Genomic DNA, 19,043 nt, shown 5'->3' on the forward strand with positions numbered 1-19,043 from the left:
GGGTTAATGCACTTGAAAATCTTGAATCCCTAAATTCTGCTGTACTCTCATAGGTCTGCAAAAAGTGGCCCTCTCCTTTTTGTCAAAGGCAGGTGCCCATTCCCCTTGCTTGAAGATGATGCAGAGGCCTTTGGCTTGCAAGACATGTACCCGCCTCAGGATCTACCTCCATCTCCTGTTCTGCCCACCACCTACTAACTAAGGTCAAGTTACAACATCATCCAGTTATGTGAAGGCAAGAAAGGAGCAATACGCCAAAGAAGCTGCAGGATCTATCCAATGTGTACTGGCAGAAATCAGAAGAGTACACATGGGATTAGATTTTAAGGGTGCTGAGATCAAAGGGAATGGAACATGACATTGGGTAGTGAAAGTCCATCAATATGAGAGCAGCCTCCTAGGGTATAGGATTTAACATCCTGGCAAGGACCCCAGGAGATGGTGCTAACTCATTGTTAGGAAGACTCTTGGAAGCTTGGAAAAAGTGATGGCTCCCCACTAAGTGAAATAGAAATGTTAGAACTGCTGTGGCAGGTGGTGGAAGAAGGGATCAAAAGACTCAGAGAGGTGGGCATGCTAGAATGGATATGTCACATAAAGCCAGAAAACTCACCTGCCGACTATGTTCCCTGGGAAGGCCCAGAGCACAGTCCATTTACCAAAACAACAAGGGATGCACTGGTGAGAGGGAAAACAGTATGACTGAAAAGGTCAGTGGTGGCTGTCCTCTACAAGCCAAAGCTGATGGTAGGAGAATCTGTCACACAACTGGGCTCCCTGACAGCAATAAGGATGATGGGAGCCTGAAACAATAGAGGCCAGGTGGTGGGACTTAAACGTCTTAAGCAAAGCGGGCAAAATTATTGCAATGAGCAACAAGGCCAGGCGGACAAGGAGGGAGCCTGACCTGCAGGGAACTATAAAAATGGCTGCTAGAACATGGTATCCTTAGGGGTGAGATAGATGGGCAGTCAAGAAGAGTACTCCATGATTTACAGAACCGATGGAAAATCAGAAAGCTAGAGCAAAGGCCATGAGTTTCCAGGCTTGAGCTAGAAATTGCTCAGACCCAGAATCCCTTCAATGAAGGAAAAGCTGGTACTCCAGGAGGAAAGACCCTAAATACCATAACAATTATATATGGTAATATTACCCCAGTTCTTCTGCAAAGGGACCTATGGCTATTTACTTTTGTAACTGTACCCTAGGGAAAGCGTAAGAACCAGACATTTCTGAGACTATTGGACACAGGGTCTAAAATGACATTGATACCTAGGGCCCAAAGTGTCATCATGGTCCTTCTGTTAGAGTATGGCCATATGGGAGCCAGAAAACAAATAGAATCCTGGCCAAGCTTGGCTCATAGCGGGTCCACTGATCCCGTGAACCCACTGAGTTCCCTGGTTCCTCAATGTGTAACTGGAATGGACATATATAGTTGGCAGAACTTCCGCATTGTTCCTTGGCCTGTGGGCTAAAAGCTATTGTAGTGGGGAAGGCCAACTGGAAGCCTCTGAAACTGCCCTATCTCTGCCCTGACCAGGTGAAAAATAAAACAAACAAAATCACATCCCAGGAGGAATGACAGTGCCGCCTTTGAAGGCCTAAGATTCATAGGCAGTGGTCTTCAACTTATCCTCATTCACTTTACTAGTGTGCACCTACAAAAACCCAGATGAATTCTAGAGGATGAGTCAACTTCCATAAATGCAACTGAGCATTAGCCTCAATTGCGGCTGCTACGCTGTATCTCTGCTAGAGCAAATCAGCGTAGCCTCCAGTACATAACATGCAGCTGTTGATCTAGGAAATGCACGCTTTCTCCACTTCTACCAGGAAGGATGATCAGAAGCAGTTTGCACTCACATGGGGTGGACAACAGTATACGGTTAGAGTTCTATCTCATGCAGATGTTAACTCTCCCGTCCTCTGCCACAATATAGTCTAAAATAGTGGTTCCCCACTCGGGGCATTTGGCAATGTCTGGAGACATTTCTGGTTGTCACAACCAGGGGGCGATACTACTGGCATCTACTGCATAGAGGCCAGGATTGCTGTTAAACATTCTACAATGCACAGGACAGGCTTCCATAACGAAGAATTACCTGGTCTAAAATGTGTGCAGAAAAGAGGAAGACCCTCAACGAGGTGGATTGACACAGTGGCTGCAACGATGAGCTCAACCATAACAACGATTGTACGGATGGCTCAGGACAGGGCAGTGTTTCGTTCTGTTGTGCATAGGGTCGCTATGAGTCGGAGCCGATTTGATGGCACCTAACAACAACAACAACAATAAAATGTGTATAGTTGAGAAACTCTGAGGTAAGAGGATCTGAGCTGTCTCATCATTCCATGGAACGTGACACTGGTCCATTAAATCAATGGTACCATGTGAATCAGACTAGAGGAACAATAAATGGTAACTACTTTGCAAGTTTTGATGAGACAAGTGTGCTTTAGAAGGTGGGGACTGGGTGGTGCAAATGCTAGAAGCACTCGACTGCCATTGAAAACCCTATGGAGGACAGTTCTACCCTGACGTACATGAGGTTGCCATGAGTTGGAATTGACTCAATGGACCAGTGAAGTTTATAAGGGTCCAGTGGTTTGAAATATGCCAGGACATCCATATGAAAGGAAAATGACAAATTATTGCATCTTGCACCTCCCACACCTAAGAAGAAAACACGACATTTGATAGGCTTTTTGGGGTTCTTTAAGCAGTATATTCCACACTTGAGAAATACTGCTTTAACCCATTTTACCAAGTGGCCTGGAAGGCTGACAGTTTTGAGAGCGGCCCAGAGTAGGAAAGGGTTCTGCAGGAGGTCCAGGCTGTGGTCAATGAGTCCTGCAGACCCTTTGCAAACAGGCGTATCTGTGATGGGAAAAGACAGTATGAGGAGTTCATGGCAAGACTCAGTAGAATATCAACATAGATCCCTAGAGTTCTGGAACAAAGCCATGCCATCTGCAGTGGAAAATCACACACTGTTTGAAAAACAGCTTTAGAGTGCTTCTGGGTCTTAGTAGAGCTGGAGCACCTGACTAGCCTGATAGAGACAACTTCTCGAGGATACCCTGTGTGAATGGAGCACCATCCTCCCAGAACACAGAATATACCCAAACTAATGACCTTTATGTGGAACTGTGACCCCACTAGGTAAAATACATGAATCTGAGATCTCAGGGGTGAAAGTAGGAATGGCCTGGCTTATCGTCACTCTCAGTGCTTCCTGTCCCTGCACCTCTAAAGCTCTGTGTGTCTAAAAAGGGGGAGTAGTTTCTCCAGGGCGCAGAGTAAGTGTTCCATTAGATTTTAACCTACATCCACCACCTGGTCATTTCAGATTCCTTGTATCAAAAGATTAGCAAGCAAAGAAAGGAATCACCATTTGGCACGAGTAACTGACCCTGATCAGCTGGCAGGCACAGGTAGAGTTGCTGATATACAACAAAGCAGGAAAGAATACCCAAGGAATCCACAGGTTGTCTCTTCGTACTTCCTTGCCCTTTTTTTTTTTTTAACAGTAAATGGACAAGTGCAGCAGTCACGAACTGAAAAGGGCGTGGTGACCAGGAGCCCAAACCTTAGGGATGAGGACCTGGGTCATTTCACTAGGTAAACTGTCTAGACCAGCAGAGATGATAGCTTGGGTGGAGGGGAATCTAAAATGGTCGGTGGAGGAGGGAGACGATGGGTATCAACTGCAGCCTCAAGACCAGCTACAGTTGCAGAAAAGCTGTAGTTCAACCCACTAGCTTTCTTTTTATAAGTTTCCTCAGGGAAAGAGACCAACCAAAACCCTAGAGGTACTGTTCCTAGACGGGTGAACTTACCGAATGAAGCACCATTCCCTGAGCTGCTTCTGGGAATGTTGACTGCTAACAGGTCACAGCTAAGTCCCTTCCCCAGAATTACCTTTCCCAAAGGCAGTTGTGTTGCCCAACATTACGTCTCCTCTTTTCCAGGGCAGCCTGGATCCAATTACTCGTCAATGCAGGAGCATAAAATTTCGACCCCCTTTGACTTAATTTGAATCCCTGGATGGTACAAATGGTTACGTGCTAGACTGCTAACTGAAAGGTTGGTGGTTCAGACTCACCCAGAGATGCCTCAGAATATAGGCCTGGTGATCTGCTTCCAAACAGTCGTAGCCTTGAGAACCTTATGGAGCAGCTCTACTCTGCACACACGGGGTCACCATGAGTTGGAAGCAACTAACAATGGCCTTGATTTGGGACAGCTCCAAAGGGCTATCCCAGCTCCAGATCTCCCTGTGGGGTTGATCGACCAAGGCCTCCATTGCTACTGCATCACAGTTCAACTTCTCCCTTTACCTAGTCCTGCTTCTGCTATGACCTTAACGTTGCTGCTAATGTTGTTGTTGTTGTTAGGTGCCGTTGAGTCAGCTCCGACTCATAGCGACCCTACAGGACAGAGTAGAACTGCCCCATAGGGTTTCCAAGGAGTGGCTGGTAGATTTGAACTGCTGATCTTTCGGTTAGCAGCTGAGATCTTAACCAGTATGCCACCAGGGCTCCTGCTATTAATGACAGCTCCCCAATAAACCACCTGAGAGCAAATCTCTGCCTCAGAGTCTGCTTCCTGGGGAAGCTGACCTCAGAGACTGAGGATGCTGAGGCACAGGGATTGTTGTTTTCCTGGTCCATGGTTTGGCATAAGGGAAGACAGATAGGGCTGAGCTGAGTCAAGGTGCTCACTGCTCCCCCTTTGCTGCCAGGCCCAGAGAGGTCAGCAGGCAGCTCTGGGGTTTCTCACCCCTTCCATCCCCTCCCATGGATTTTAGAAATGAGCACAATATTCTGGAGGGATGAGGAGGAGCAAGGACTAAAGACTGAAAATGCAGCATAAGAGAATAAGTGGGGAAGCTGACATGACCATTTAGTAGCACATAGACTTATACTCCAGATATGAACATCCAGGCTTACAAAGCAGATACATTAGGAAAGCTTTTTGGATTGAACTATGTCCCCTAAAAATATGTGCTGGAATCCTAACCCCTATACCTGTGAAGGAAACCCTGGTGGCGTAGTGGTGAAGAGCTACGATAACCAAAAGGTTGGCAGCTCAAATCCACCAGGTGCTCCTTGGAAGCCATATGGGGCAGTTCTGCTCCGTCCTGTAGGGTTGCTATAAGTCAGAATTGACTCCAGGGCAGTGGGTTTTTGGGTTTTTACACCTCTGGGTGCAATCCTGTTTGGGAATAGAGTTTTCTTTGTTATGTTAACGAATCCATATCAATGTAGGGTGTATCCTAAATCTAATCACTTCCGAGATATAAAAAGAGCAGATTAGACACAGAAGGAAGCATAGATGGAGGAAGATAGATGCCATGTGAAGATCACCAAGGAACTGAGGAATGCTGGAGCTACAGAAGCTGAGACAAGGATCTTCCCTGGAGTTAACAGAGAGAGAGTAAAGCCAGCGCCCCGAATTTGGACTTCTAGCTTCCTGCATCGTGAGAAAACAAATTTTCATTTTTTAAAGCCATCCACTTGTGATATTTCTGTTACAGCAGCAGTAGGAAACTAAGACAGATGTTCATTTTGTTTATAAGAAGAACTACCTAGGACTCATTTACAGTGGAAGCTTCTAGTGCATTTAGCATATATTGGAAGAATAAAAATAATAGTAATGGGTTTATATATACTATGGGTTTCAGGCATCACGTTCTCCATGAAGGCTTACAGGAGCTCTGTGAGGATGGAACTGTCATAATCCCCATCTTATATGTGGGGAAACAGGCTCAGAGAGATTAAGTGACTGAACACGATTGTGCACTAAATAATAAACAGAACTCAGTGTCAGAACTGTTGGCTGCAGACCAGAAGCAGGTCCAGCAGTAATGAGGGAAAGCCCTACTGTTTCTGGACCCCACAGGGAGGGCACTACCTCTCTGAGGCCCCCTTCCTGATGCATCCATTCTACATGGTCTTCTGGGTTTGCCTGTTCCTGCCCAAAGTTCTGTTCAGTGGGGCTGGTGAAAGGTCCATGCAGTAGGCCCTTGAGTGAGATTCTGATCCCCCACCTCCCTCTTCCTCCATTCCTGTGACCTATTCCTGAGTTTACCTGCCCCCACTGCTCACACTTACTCAGACCTGGCTGTTTGACTCAATGTGTGGCCTCAGGAGGTTCCCTGTCTCCAGCTGCATTGACACTGTCTTGGTGCCAAGAGCTTGAGGGACCCCATTCTAATAATAGGTTCAAATCAGACGTGTGTATCAGCCTAGGCTGGCGTTTGCTATCAGTGGCTCTTTCACTGACTGATCTGTGTGACTTCGGGCTGGTCACTCACTCAACCTCTCTGAGCTCAGTTTTCTTACCTGTAGAATGGGCATAATAACATCTTCCTTGGAGATTACTGTATTAAATTAGAGTTCATGTAAAAGAATGTTCCAAAAAATGTTGATTTGCACTCATCTCATTCTCTCTGTATTCCTGGTTTCAGCCACTCTAAGCTTGACTTTCCCAGTTTCTCCTCTCACATCCCTCGGGTGCCCCTACACTGAAGTGATCTTCATTTACATTTCAGAAGTAATACTAGACTCCTGGTCTAGATCTAATATCTTCTCCATTTCCCAGGGGAGTGGCCCCAGGTCCTCCTGTGTGCAGCCTTCTCACCCTCGGTGGCTGTGGGGCTGAGCTGGCCTCTCCCCAAGCCTCCTGTCTCCTCCCTTCCCTTTGCCTCTGCCCTTTCCTGCTCTCCTGTGGTCTCCCAGGCCCCAGCCCTCTGCTGCTGTTCACCAATTGCCTGCAACTCAATTGCCTCCGGTTTCCAGTGCACAGTTCATTATTACTACTTTTGATTAAATTTCCAGTCTCTTTTCAAGTTTATTTCCCTTGGGTCTCCTGGCTTGCTTGGAGCCAGGAGGGAGCAGAGGTGGTTGATTCTCTGGAGATGGGCTAGAGATTCCAGAGATGATTGGGGAGGTGAGGGGAAGTGGATCATTCCCACTTTAGGGGGAGACACTCCAGAGCCTTCCTGATCCGCAGTATCTACGTTCTGGAGTGGGGGACACTGAGCTGACCCACTGTCGTGGACCTTCTCCAACTTTTGCCCAACCCTCCCATCCCAGTCTTTTTGGTTCCTTTCCTAACTTCATCTGCTTGTCCTACCCAAGTCCTAGTTCCTAAAAACACCTCTTGTAGCATAAGGCTCAGGCCAGCCCAGCCTGCAGTCTTCTTGCCCTGCTCTGAGCTCAATGGAATGAATAGGTGGTCGTCCGTGAGTCTTCACTCCTGGTCCCCAAACTTAGAGCAGACCTCAGCCTCCTCTTTCACCAGCTATCATCTGCAAGAGCGAGCCTTCCTCCTTCTGCAGAAAGGATGGTCCCAGTTTGGGCTAGTGGATGAGAACATAGGCCTGGGAGTGAGCATCCTTAGTTCTAGTCCCCACTCTGTTTATTTAAGTAGTTGTTTGATCTTTGGGAAGTCATGCAACCTCTGCCCATGAAACGCTCTTTGACTGAGTTGGAAATGATTGTAAAAGCCCAGATAGGACAATATCTCCACTTGGTATCTGTAGGACTTTGAGCTGGATCATCAATTCCTCAGTGCCCCCCTCATGGTGTTGGGATGAATGTTAGAGATGGTGCATTCAAAGTGTTTGGCTCAGTGTCCAACACATAAAAATAGTGATAGCTGTTACTGCCAGTGTTGGAGTGGGGGCCTTGTGTTTTCTAAAAGAGTTAAATTCAGAATATGGAAGACTAAATACTACATGGCTTCACCAAGAAGAATTTGGGTGCTAAGTTATGGAGGAGCCTTTCTTGTTTAGTCAGTTGGGGTTGGTCTTTGAGCATAGTCCAGAAGGGGACTTCACAGAGATAGTGAAATCATAAGGTAGAATAAAGGAACAGGAAAAGGGAAGGAGAGACAAAAAGAGAGAAGAGGGGAGATGGTATTGCATAGAAAGAGCTAAGCCATATGGTGGTGGATTGCAGCTTGAGTGGGCCAAAGAGACCAAGGTAGGTTTTGAGAACAGGATTCCAAATACTAAATTTTCTGCAACGTCAACCTCCTTTACCCCCTAAACCTTCAATAAAGTTGCTACTCAGCATAAGATCCCATGAGGGGGTTTTACTTCTACCTATAGAAACCCAGGAGAGGGACCCAGTGTGAAACAGGAAAAGCCATGCAGGATGGCAAGATGGTCCTCAAACTGAACTAATTTGGATGAAGAGAGTTCGGTGGCAGAGGTGACCAGAAAAAAATGAAAGAGGCTCCCATCTTCCACCACAGATAAAGCAATAACTTCATGCATGAGGATCAGCAGAAATCTGATTCCTAGAAGGCAGAGATCAAGTATATCCCTGCCTTCCCACTTCTCCATCATTTCTGACACCAGCCGCCCTCGCTTCACTCTGTTTGCAACTCTAGCCCCTGGTGTTAGGTCATACCCTACAAGTTTAAGAGGACACCGTTCTTGAGTTTGTTAATTTGTTGGAATGGCTCAAAGAATTCACTGAGGATATTATACTTACAACTACCAGTTTTGTTATAAAAGGATATAAATCAGAGTCTTCATAAGAGGTCTACAGGTGAGGAAGTTTCCTAATACAGAGCTGCCATGTCTCAGGGAGGGCACCTCACCTTTCCTTCGCTACCCAGGAAGTGCTGTAAGCCTTAGGGGTCTAGGCATTTATTGGCCAGTACTACATGATAGAACAAATCATACCTCCTGATACTAGTTGATATCAACCTCCCAAGTGAGACTTTTCTGGTCTGGCCAGCCCTCATTCACCAACACAAATCTTCAGATGTGGTCTGAAAGTCCCGGACCAGTTATTCCAAGAGTGCTTTCACATAAACCAAGAACAAAGGCCACCATGCTTTGAGTAAAGCTAGGTCCTTTACCCAAAATAGAAATATCCAGAAAAATTGAGAAAAATATGGAATCATCTAACTCCTTTTTAAGGAGTCTTTTCCCTTAAGTTTTTGTTTTGAGATTTTAAAAAAAGTCTAACCTGTGGAAAAGTTAGAAGAGCAATACATTGAGTCGTTTCGTATTCTTCACATGCATTCACCAATTTTCAACTTTTTGCCACTTTTATTTTCTCTGTCTCTCTTTTTATTTTTTGTGAACGTTTGGAGGCAAATTGCAGATATCGTGACTCTTTACATCCACGTGCATCTCCTGTGAACAAGGACTTTTTCCTACATAACCATAATATAGTTATCACACCCAAGGAATTTAATGCTGGTACAATAATGTTACTAAATGTTACCGTCCATATTCAGATTTCTCCAGTTGTTCTAAAAATGTCTGTTATAGCTGTTTTTTCCCCATTCAGGATCCACTCAAGGATCGTGTATTGCGTTTAATCATCATGTCCTTGTAGTCTCCTTTAATCTAGTCTTTTGGTTTTTCATGTAATTGATGTTTTTCAAGGTCAATATCAGATGTCTTGTACAATGTCCTACAATCTGAATATGTCTGATTGTTTCCTCATGATTCATTTCAGCTCAAACATTTTGGGTGAGAATACTAAATAGATGATATTGGGTTCTTATTATTGCATTATACAAGGAGGCAGGTAATGTCAGTTTGTCCCATTATTGGTGATGTTACACTTGATCACTTGATTAACGTGATATCTGCCATATTTCTCCATCGGAAAGGTATTGTTCCCTTTTGTAATTAATAAGTAATGTGTGGTGATATCCTTTTACCCGGTGGTTTTAGTGTCATTGATGTTCCTTGCCCAAATCAGTTATGACATTGGGATTTGCAAACTCATTTGCCTCTGGAAGGGCCAATGCATCTGCTGGCATGGGGCTTACATGCCTGGTCATGTGAGCTTCTTCCATCCAATGAACCAGGTTAGTGATCCATGAGTTACAACCAAAGATTGGTCTCAGTGGCCTGTCATGGCCCTTTTTGATCAGCCTTGTTCTTCACTGTCTTTGACCACAGGGACTGGCTTTTCTGGCCAGAGAGCTGCTCTTCCACCAGCTGGAGAAACTTGGTCCCTTGGGACAGCCAGTTGAATGACTGCTAGTCCCTGGGTCAACCAGCTGGTGGGGGTTGGCTGCTGGCAGTACGTGTATGTGTGCATGTGTATGTGTGCATGTGTATGTGTGTGTATGCTGGGTGGAAGGAACATGTGGGGACTTGGCATTCAGAGGCAGCACATTTGTTGTGCCCAGGAGCTTCGGGGTGCTGGGCTCCAGCATTGGTTTCCATGGTAACAGACAACCTCCTTCTGCAGCCTTCTTCTCTCTGGACCAGCTGACAGAGATGGGGCCAGGGGCTTGGGACCAGAGATAAGGGGTGGGAGGGAGCTCCAACCAGACACTCCATAAATATCTTGGAGATGAGAAGCACCAGACCCTCCATGAATATCATGGAGGTGAGAACTTTGGCCAAGTACTTTGGACACTGTGTGATAGGATGGACTTTGCCAGGGACCCTGATGACTCCCGCTTGCTACAGAATGGGCTCTTCCATCAGCAAGCTCTGACAACACCTAGGTGGCAGCAAGACCCCGTACTTTTCTTAGGAATTTAACTCAAGCTTTAAACAGATTCAAATCCTTGATTTCTTGATCTTCTGCTACATAAATTATCTTGATCTGTTCACATACATTACCTATCTTGCTGCACAAGACAGCAATTTGAGGTGGGTGTTATTATTGCTCCGATTTTACAGATACAGGAACTGACATTCAGAGGTCTTGACTGTGGTTACATGGCTAGGAACGGGGCAAAGCCAGAACCACAACACATGGAAACAATGTGGTATAGCAAGGAAGAGCATGAACTGCAAAGAGAGCTGGTTTCAAATTCTGACAATTTCATGTATTAGCTGGGTGATTTTGACAACGATGGAGGCCAGCTGGTGGCCAAGGTAGAACCTGTCCATGGCCCAGGATTTGCTCTTTGATGTACAAGTTCAGATGCTAATGTTGTTAGTTTAGTCAAGGTTCTCTCAAGGGAACTTGCGCTAACCAAAATCCCCAGAGACGGGTTCACAAAGCATGAGTGGCAGTCTGCTGGTTGCCTTCCCAACTTCCACCCACCTCTTTCTTTTTAGGAACAGAACCCCAAACTTTTTTGTGTGGCAAGGTGTTCAGCTAGAAGACTACAATTCCCAGCTTCCCTTGCAGCTTAGCATGTCCATGTGACTGAGTTCTGGCCAACGAAAACTAAGCCTAAGTGATATATTGGGCTTCTAGGGAGTCTCTTTAAAATGGAGGAGTTGTCTCTTTTTTTCTCTTCTCTTCCTTCCTTCTGCTGCCTAGAATGTAGTTGTAATGGATGGAGTATCAGCAGCCATCCTGAACTAAGAGGTGACCTTGAGGATAGTAGAGCAGAAACAGAGGGACCCTGAGTCCCTGATGACTTCATGGAGGGGCCCTACCAGCCCTGCACTGCCTACATCTGGGCTTTTGCGCATGAGAGTGTAAACCCTGTGTGTTTGAGCCACTAGCTCATAGGGATCTGATTCTTGCAGCTGAATGCGTTCCTAATCAATATACCAAGTGATCAGTTAGGAAAAAGCCCTTCCAATGACCCTGACTCCTACTCACCCACCATCCAGGACACCTGGACTGAAGTATTCACAGATACTGTGACTGAGTGTGGAGCTGACACAGTCATGCCCTGGGAGGTGTCTGATCTGGGTGAGTATGGGCCTGATACACACTCCCTGCCCACTTAGGGCCCACCTCTCTCCTAAGCAACCAGAATGCTCATGCTGTCAGACTCAGTGTCACTCTTTCTCTCCGGACAGCATAGGATGAACCCTCTTGGGCGTCTCTTTTTCCAGATGCTAGGCAGTCCACCATTCACAAACACATACTTTCTTCAGGCATATGTTGTTGTTAGGTGCCATCAAGTCATTTTCATCTCATAATGATCCCATATGACAGAGTACAACTGCCCCGTAGGGTTTTCTTGGTTTCTTTACTGAAGCAGATCTTTAGGTCTTTCTCCCACAGAGCAGCTGGGTGGGTTCAAACTGCCAACCTTCCAGTTAGCAGCTGAGCACTTAACCATTTGCACCACCAGGGCTCCTTTTCATGGCTGGTTAGACTCAGCTGTATTGGTTGCTCTCTAGCCCTATGGAGGAACTTCAGATGTGCCTATTAGCCTGAGTGCCACTCTACTCTCCTGACTGGATGTAGGAGACACCTGGCCTTCTTTCCTGCCACATGGACCCACTATTCCCTAAAGAGGGTGTACCTTCTTGTTCTCATTTGTTAGACTTTAATTCTAACTTCGAACGTTGACATGTCCTGTCCTTAGGCCTAAGGTCTGTGGGTTGTGATGGGTGGGGGTGGGTTGTGGTGGGTGGAGGTGGGAAGCTCCCTCTGGTTCTTCCAACCTATTGGGCACTGTCCCTGTGGACAAGCTGGTTTAAATGTACTGAATGCTCCCTTTCCTACTCTCGCTGGTCCTCCCCATCACTCAGGGCATTGAGTTGTGACTTGCAAATCCCTCAGCTCCCAAATGCCAGTCCTTTCTTCTGCCATTTTGGCTCTAGCCTTCTCTGGTACATGTGGGAAAGAGAAGTTCAGTGTCATATTTTGGTAATGTCAATTGAGAAATTATATAAGCATTGGAGGGGATGCTGTCAGCTTGAAGTTGAAAGTGTATTTTTCACATTGTGAAAATTTAGGACTTTACTCGTCCACCCATTCATCCACCCACCCATTCAACAATTCTCCTACCCATCTATCCAACCAAGCAACCACCTGTCCATCCATCTATCCAACTATCCATCCACCTATCCACCCACCCACCCACCCATCCACCCATCCACCCACCCATCCACCCATCCACCCACCCATCCACCCATCCACCCATCCACCTATCCACCCATCCACCCATCCACCCATCCACCCATCCACCCATCCACCCATCCATCCATCCATCCATCCAATCTTCAAATCCAACCATTCCTTGAACCAATATTTACTGAGGACTTCATGTTTCAGGCACTCTGACAGGCACTAGGGATAAAGAAATAAATGAGATAGCCTCTGCCTTCAAGAAGCCCATAGGTAAATAGGCAATTACAACAAAGGGCTCTATGTGCTACAAGAGGGGAGAATACAGAAGGGACAGCTACCCCAGCTGGAGGTTAGGAGAGCTTCCAGCTTGAGTAGACCTGAACAGTAAGTGGGAGCTATTGATGGATATGTGAGGAGGGAAGGGAACACCCGGCAGAGGGAGAAACATGCTGGGGCCAGGGTGCTAGACTTGCAGGTTCACTGTGCTGTAGCTATTTAAGAATGGCTGTAGCTAGAATGGGAGAGTGGCAGGTGCAACAGTCACTAGGCGGGAGGTTAGCAGGTCCTTCCAGGTTCATCTATCTGAGATGCTAATGGCATTTCCCCTCAGAAGAGCATCCACGTGTTTTTGGTTTGCCCAGGAGAAAACAATTCCTTAACATGTTATCACACTGGCTCAGAGAGGATGAGCAAGCAGCCGAAAGTTCTACCACCAATTTCCAATAGGTCTTCAGACTTCTGGCCCAACCTTGGCTCCAGGTCTAGTTCACCTCCAAACTACCTGTGTGCAGAGAGCCCTCTCCTTGCCTGTCCTGCTGGAGGAAGCAGCAGGGGCTACTGGCCTGTTCTGGCTCACGGGGCAGTTGGAACTCTCCTCAGCTTTTCCCAGTGCCTCTTACTCTGGAAGCGTCACTGAAGCATGTTCAGCATCGTTGCGACACACATGCCTTCACTGATGGACAAGTGGTGGTTGTGCATGAGGTGCATTGAGCAGGAATCGAACCTGGGTCTCCAGCATGGAAGGTGAGAATTCTACCACTGAACCACCAATGCCTCATAAGACAAAAAAAACCTGCTGCTGTTGAGTTGATTCTAACTCATACCGACTCTACGGGACAGAGTAGAACTGCCCCATAGGGTTTCTAAGAAGCGCCTGGTGGATTCGAACTGGCAACCTTTTGGTTAGCAGCCATAGCTCTTAATCACTGTACCACCAGGATTTCCACACCTCATAATAAAAAAAATTAATAGCTAATGTTAATTGGGCACTGACAGTACCAGACACTGTTTGAAGTGCTTCATGTAAATTAACCAATTTAATCCTTAAAATAACTCCATGATTATCCCCATTTTACAGATGGATAAGGGGAGGCACACAGAGCTTAAGTATGTTGTTCACTGTCACTCAATACGTACACATTCAGCATAAATCACTTGGTACAGCTATTACTATGCAGACAACACCCAATGACCACTCACTCCATACATGACATTTGGAATGTGACAAGCAAGGTGTCCAGGCCCCACCAAGAGTATATGGTGTCGAGAATACACTCGCATCTCATTCCATGTGACACTGTGTCCTCTGACGCTCTTGCTGGCCCTCCATCATATGGCAATGCCTGTTTCTGCCTTTTTCTTCCTGCTTCCTGCCATTGGCGCTCTCCTTTACCTATACCTCACAGTCCAATTTGGCCTATAGATTAGCTCTCCCTCCCATCAAATTCCTTTCTCTGGACATATTAGAGTCATTCTTTCAACCTGGTGTGACTTTGGGCAACGCATTTCACTTCTCTCTGCCTCATTCTTTTCATCTGTAAGATGGGAATCACAGTCCAGAGCTGATGGGTTTGTTATGGGGATGAAATGACACTGTATAAAGAATGGGGCACTTAGCCAAATGGCACTGCAGACCCATAGGAGGTGCTCAGGAGACCCTGGCTCCCTCCATCCCAGCTTCCTTCCCAGCTTTGAAATCCCCCCTTGCAGGGACACTGCAAAGGTCCTATCGGGCTCCCTGGGGCACTTCTCTGCCCAGCTGGTCTGGCCGCCATGCTGTCATGCTCAGAGGGAGGGGAGTGTCTAGTCTCTCTTGTGAGTGGCCCCTGGTACCATGATAGGGCACGGTCTCTTGTGTCAGTTCAAAACACAAAAACCAAATCCATTGCCGTCTAGTCAATTCCAACTCATGGCGACCCAATGTGTGTCAGAGTAGAACTGTGCTCCATAGGGTTTTCTTGGCTTCACCTCTGCAGAAGTAGATCACCAGGCTTTACTTCAGTGGTGCCACTAATGTTCAAATCACCAAATTTTAGATTAGTAGTCAAGGGCAAGCCATTTACCCTCTCTTTTTCATTCCAGCCCATGAGGCCTCTTGCTGAGGATGGGGTAGTGGTGATGAAAGTGCTTCACGCAGGCCTTTGTTCTCCAATGGGAGGAGTGTGGTTGCCACGGGGATGATTGTCTTTGTTCCCTGATCCTCAAGGACTCAACCTACCTACCAAGTCCCTGTTGGCTCCCTGGCTCTCTGCTTCCCTGCACGTTACCCACCCACACCACATCCTCCAGCTGAAGCCCGGCATGTGTAGGGGGTGGAAACCTCAGCAGACAGCAGCCCAGGCTGCTCCAGGACCCTAAGACCCTCAGTGTCCTCCAACAGGCTCAGGACACTCAGCCTCCCAGCCCTTCAGGGTCTGCCCCAGCTCTCCTCAGGCCAGGCACACCTGTCCACAGGTGTATCACAGTGCACCAAGGTGTCCGACTCATTCCGTGTCAGGGAACTGCCTCCAGCCATCAGCATCTCTCCTTCTGCCTGCTTTGTCTGGGGAAGTGCTGCAGTGTGTGCCTTGGGGTGGGGGTCCAGCTGAGGGCAGTGGGGCCTCTGGAGACCCCAGGGCAGCAGCCATGCAAACTAGACCTTGGCAGTTGGCACAGATGATGCTCCAGGGGCTTTGGAGCTGCTTTATGTGGACTTGCCCCTGTCCAGGTAAGTTAATGGTGGTGATAAGATGGGGCATACTGGGGTGGGAGGGGCAGTGATTGGGAGGTTTTCCTGATTGTCAAAATATTACCAGTCCTCCAGATGAGCAGCAGGAAACGGCCCAGTGTCCCTCTTGGCCATTCACTCACACTGGCAGTGGACATGGCCCGAGTGGGATGGCCTTGAGTAGCCAGACCCACAGAAGAATTTCTTGATTAAAGCACCACCTGAATCTTGGGCTTTGTTTCAATGGGCAATGGGAAGGATGTCTGCCCCTCTTCTTGCATATGAAGTGTAGAATTTAGGGTTTTTGAGATTTGGCCTGTGGTGCCAGGTGTGGTGGCCAAGCCTGAGGATGTCGAGGAAGGGATCAGCCACACTGGTCACTTCCCCTCCCCAGATAGTGCACCTTGCCCTCCCCTTGTCCCACCCCCAGACTAGGGGGTCTGTGTCTTGATGAGAGAGGGTACTTAAGGAGGGGATGCGGAAATTACCAGAACTTGGCAGCAGGTGAAGCCTTTGTGACACTTCTTTCTGAGTCAGGAGGGGCCCAGTTGTGCTGTGTCTTGGCAGGGCTGAAGCAAAGTCCCAGAGCAAGCCTGGGCTAGAGAGACCTGCTCTCAGAACCTTCTCTAATCCACGTGACCAAGAAAACCCATGGGGCTCTGGCTGCAGAGTCTGTGACTTAATTCCCATTTTTCTTACTGGCCATGCTATGAGCCATTTGCTTCCCCTTCCCCACAAAACCATATTTCTGGCCTCTCTGGCTCTCTGAGCCGCCTCTCTGGTCCAGCGAACCCCACTGGGGGACAGGGACCTCCAGGACCTCCAGCTTGCTCCTTACCAGGTGCATGCCTAGCCTTCATGTACCTCGATCACCTCATCTGTAAAATGGGGATAACACACACACCAAGTCACAGGGCCGCTAAAAATTAAATGCAATAAAGCACGTGCCCAGCACACAGTAAGTACATGACACAGGGTGGCAAAGACAGTGAGAAGCCATCAACTCTCTCTTGGGGATGAGACGGCAGGTGGAGGAGAGGCAAGTTCAGAAGCTGGCCTTTCTTCTTACCACCCGGCCCTCCCTTTGGGGGCCTAGAGCCACAGTTCCTGCCCTGTCTCCTGTTCAGCAGCCCAGGCTGCCCAAGTGGTACTGGGGACAGGGCATGGGCCTGGGGTAGCCAAGCAGGTACAACAGCTTGTTTATTGTCCCTTGCCTGGAACAGAATGGTCTCCTTGCCGGACCATCTATCTCAGTGGAAAACTTTGCTGAGATTTATCGTCCTCTTCCTGCTGGCTTCGGACTGTAGGAAGGTAAAAAATGTCCTTTTTGAGGCAATAAAATATAAAATGGAACCCAATTTCTCTCCAGGGTAAGAATCATTATGTTTGACAACGGCTGTAAAGTGTGCAGCAGGAAGGGGTGGGGTGGGGTTGCCTGCCAGGGCCAGGTGCAGGAGGAGGAAGGGGTAACTCCTATAAGAGAGAGATACGGTAAGTTACCAAGGTGGGCCTGGAAAAAGCCCTGGACCAGTGATGTCAACCCACAGCTCATTTTATGGTACCCTTTTTGAGGTCCCCATGCCTTGATACCCCCATGTAGATTCAATGACATTTACCAAGGACCTACCCTGGGCAGCGAGAGATGAGAAGGCGACCCTGTTTGTCATACCCGGCATGTTGTAGAGCATATAATAAACATGTGATCAAATAAATTAAATGATTCAGTGTTAAGGAGTTTGGATCTTATCCAGGGAGCACCAGGGAACCAAGTTTTCAGGATATATGTATGTGCGTGTTTGTATTTTTTGAGATAAAATTTACAGAGTAAAGTGTACAAATCTTAAGTGCACAGTTCAATACATTTTTTTCACATGTACGCACGCCTATAGCCACCACTCAAATCAAGATATAGAGCATTTATAGGTAGATAGCTGCTGTTGAATTGACTCTGACTCATGGTGACCTTATGTACAACAAAATAAAATGTTGACCAGTCCCATTTATCTTTTACCTAGACCCACCTATTATCTGCATTTTGCCATATTTCTTTTATTGCTCTTTCTATACTTCTTTCCCTGAAACATTTAGAAGTTACAGACATCATGACACTTCCACCCTAGATACTTCAGCGTCTGTCTTCTAAGAACAAAGACATTCTCCTATATGACCATAATATCATTGTCACACCCAAAATACTTAATATTGTTACAATAATATCATCTAATATAGAGTTCATATTACAATTTCTCCAATTGCCAAAAGATGTCCTTTCCAGCTGTTTTGTGTGTTGTTTTAAATCCAGGTTCTAACTAGGATTGTTCCAGCAGACTGGCCACCTCCACAATCTTTTTGCAGTATAGGGATGTCTGTAGACCCAGCCCAGCATTCAACCATGATTCCAGTTAAGTACGTGGTGAGAATAAGGCAGAGTGACGTTAAGAGTGCCAGCTCAGGAGCCATGCTGTCTGAGTTCAAATCCGTTTCGTTTCTCCACTTCTCAGCTCTGTGACCCTAGGAGAGTTACTTCACTTTCCTGTGCCTTCGGTGCCATATCTGCACAACGAGCATATTACTAGCATCTAGTTCATAGGGTTACTGTGCAGATCAAACGAATTAATGTATACAAAGTGCTTAGAGCAGAGTGTGATCATATTGCAAGTCATTGTGCATACCGTAGTGATTTTTGTCACAGAGACAATTACTATTCTGTATGTCTGTTGATCAAAGCCTTTCTTGTCATACACATTTCCATGAGCCTCCTGAGCAGCTTGATTCTGTTGTACAGCTGGGAAACCTGCCAGGTTTAAATTCCTGTTGTGATACTCCCCATCCAGGCTGAGGAAATTTACATTGCTTGGGGAAAATGGTACTGGAATAGGAGTCAGGAAACCTAGACTCTAGTCCTGGCTTTTTGCTGTGTGACCTTGGACAAGTCACTATTCCTCTCTGGCCCCAATCTTCCTCCCTTTCTCCCTCTCTCTTCTTTCTTTCCTTTCTTCCTCTTCTAATTGTGTTGATTAAAGTTTTTTCCCCCCTCTCATTCCATTTTTTCTCCTATTGCTTGGAAATTTAAATAATGCTATTTCTATTCTCTTTTAATTACCCTAGGATTTTTAATATTCGTATTTAAGTTATAATTGTCATCTACAATTCGTCTTTATCCTTCTCTCAATTTCAGGACCTTAAAATGCTTTAACTTCTGTTCACACCCTCTTTCAACTTCCATGCAATTGTTGCCCTGTATTTTGATTCTTTCTTGTTTGTTTTTAATCCCACAAATTAAATATATTAC

The sequence above is a fragment of the Elephas maximus genome, chromosome 3 (assembly GCF_024166365.1).
Source record: "Elephas maximus indicus isolate mEleMax1 chromosome 3, mEleMax1 primary haplotype, whole genome shotgun sequence".
Lineage (NCBI taxonomy): Eukaryota > Metazoa > Chordata > Mammalia > Proboscidea > Elephantidae > Elephas > Elephas maximus.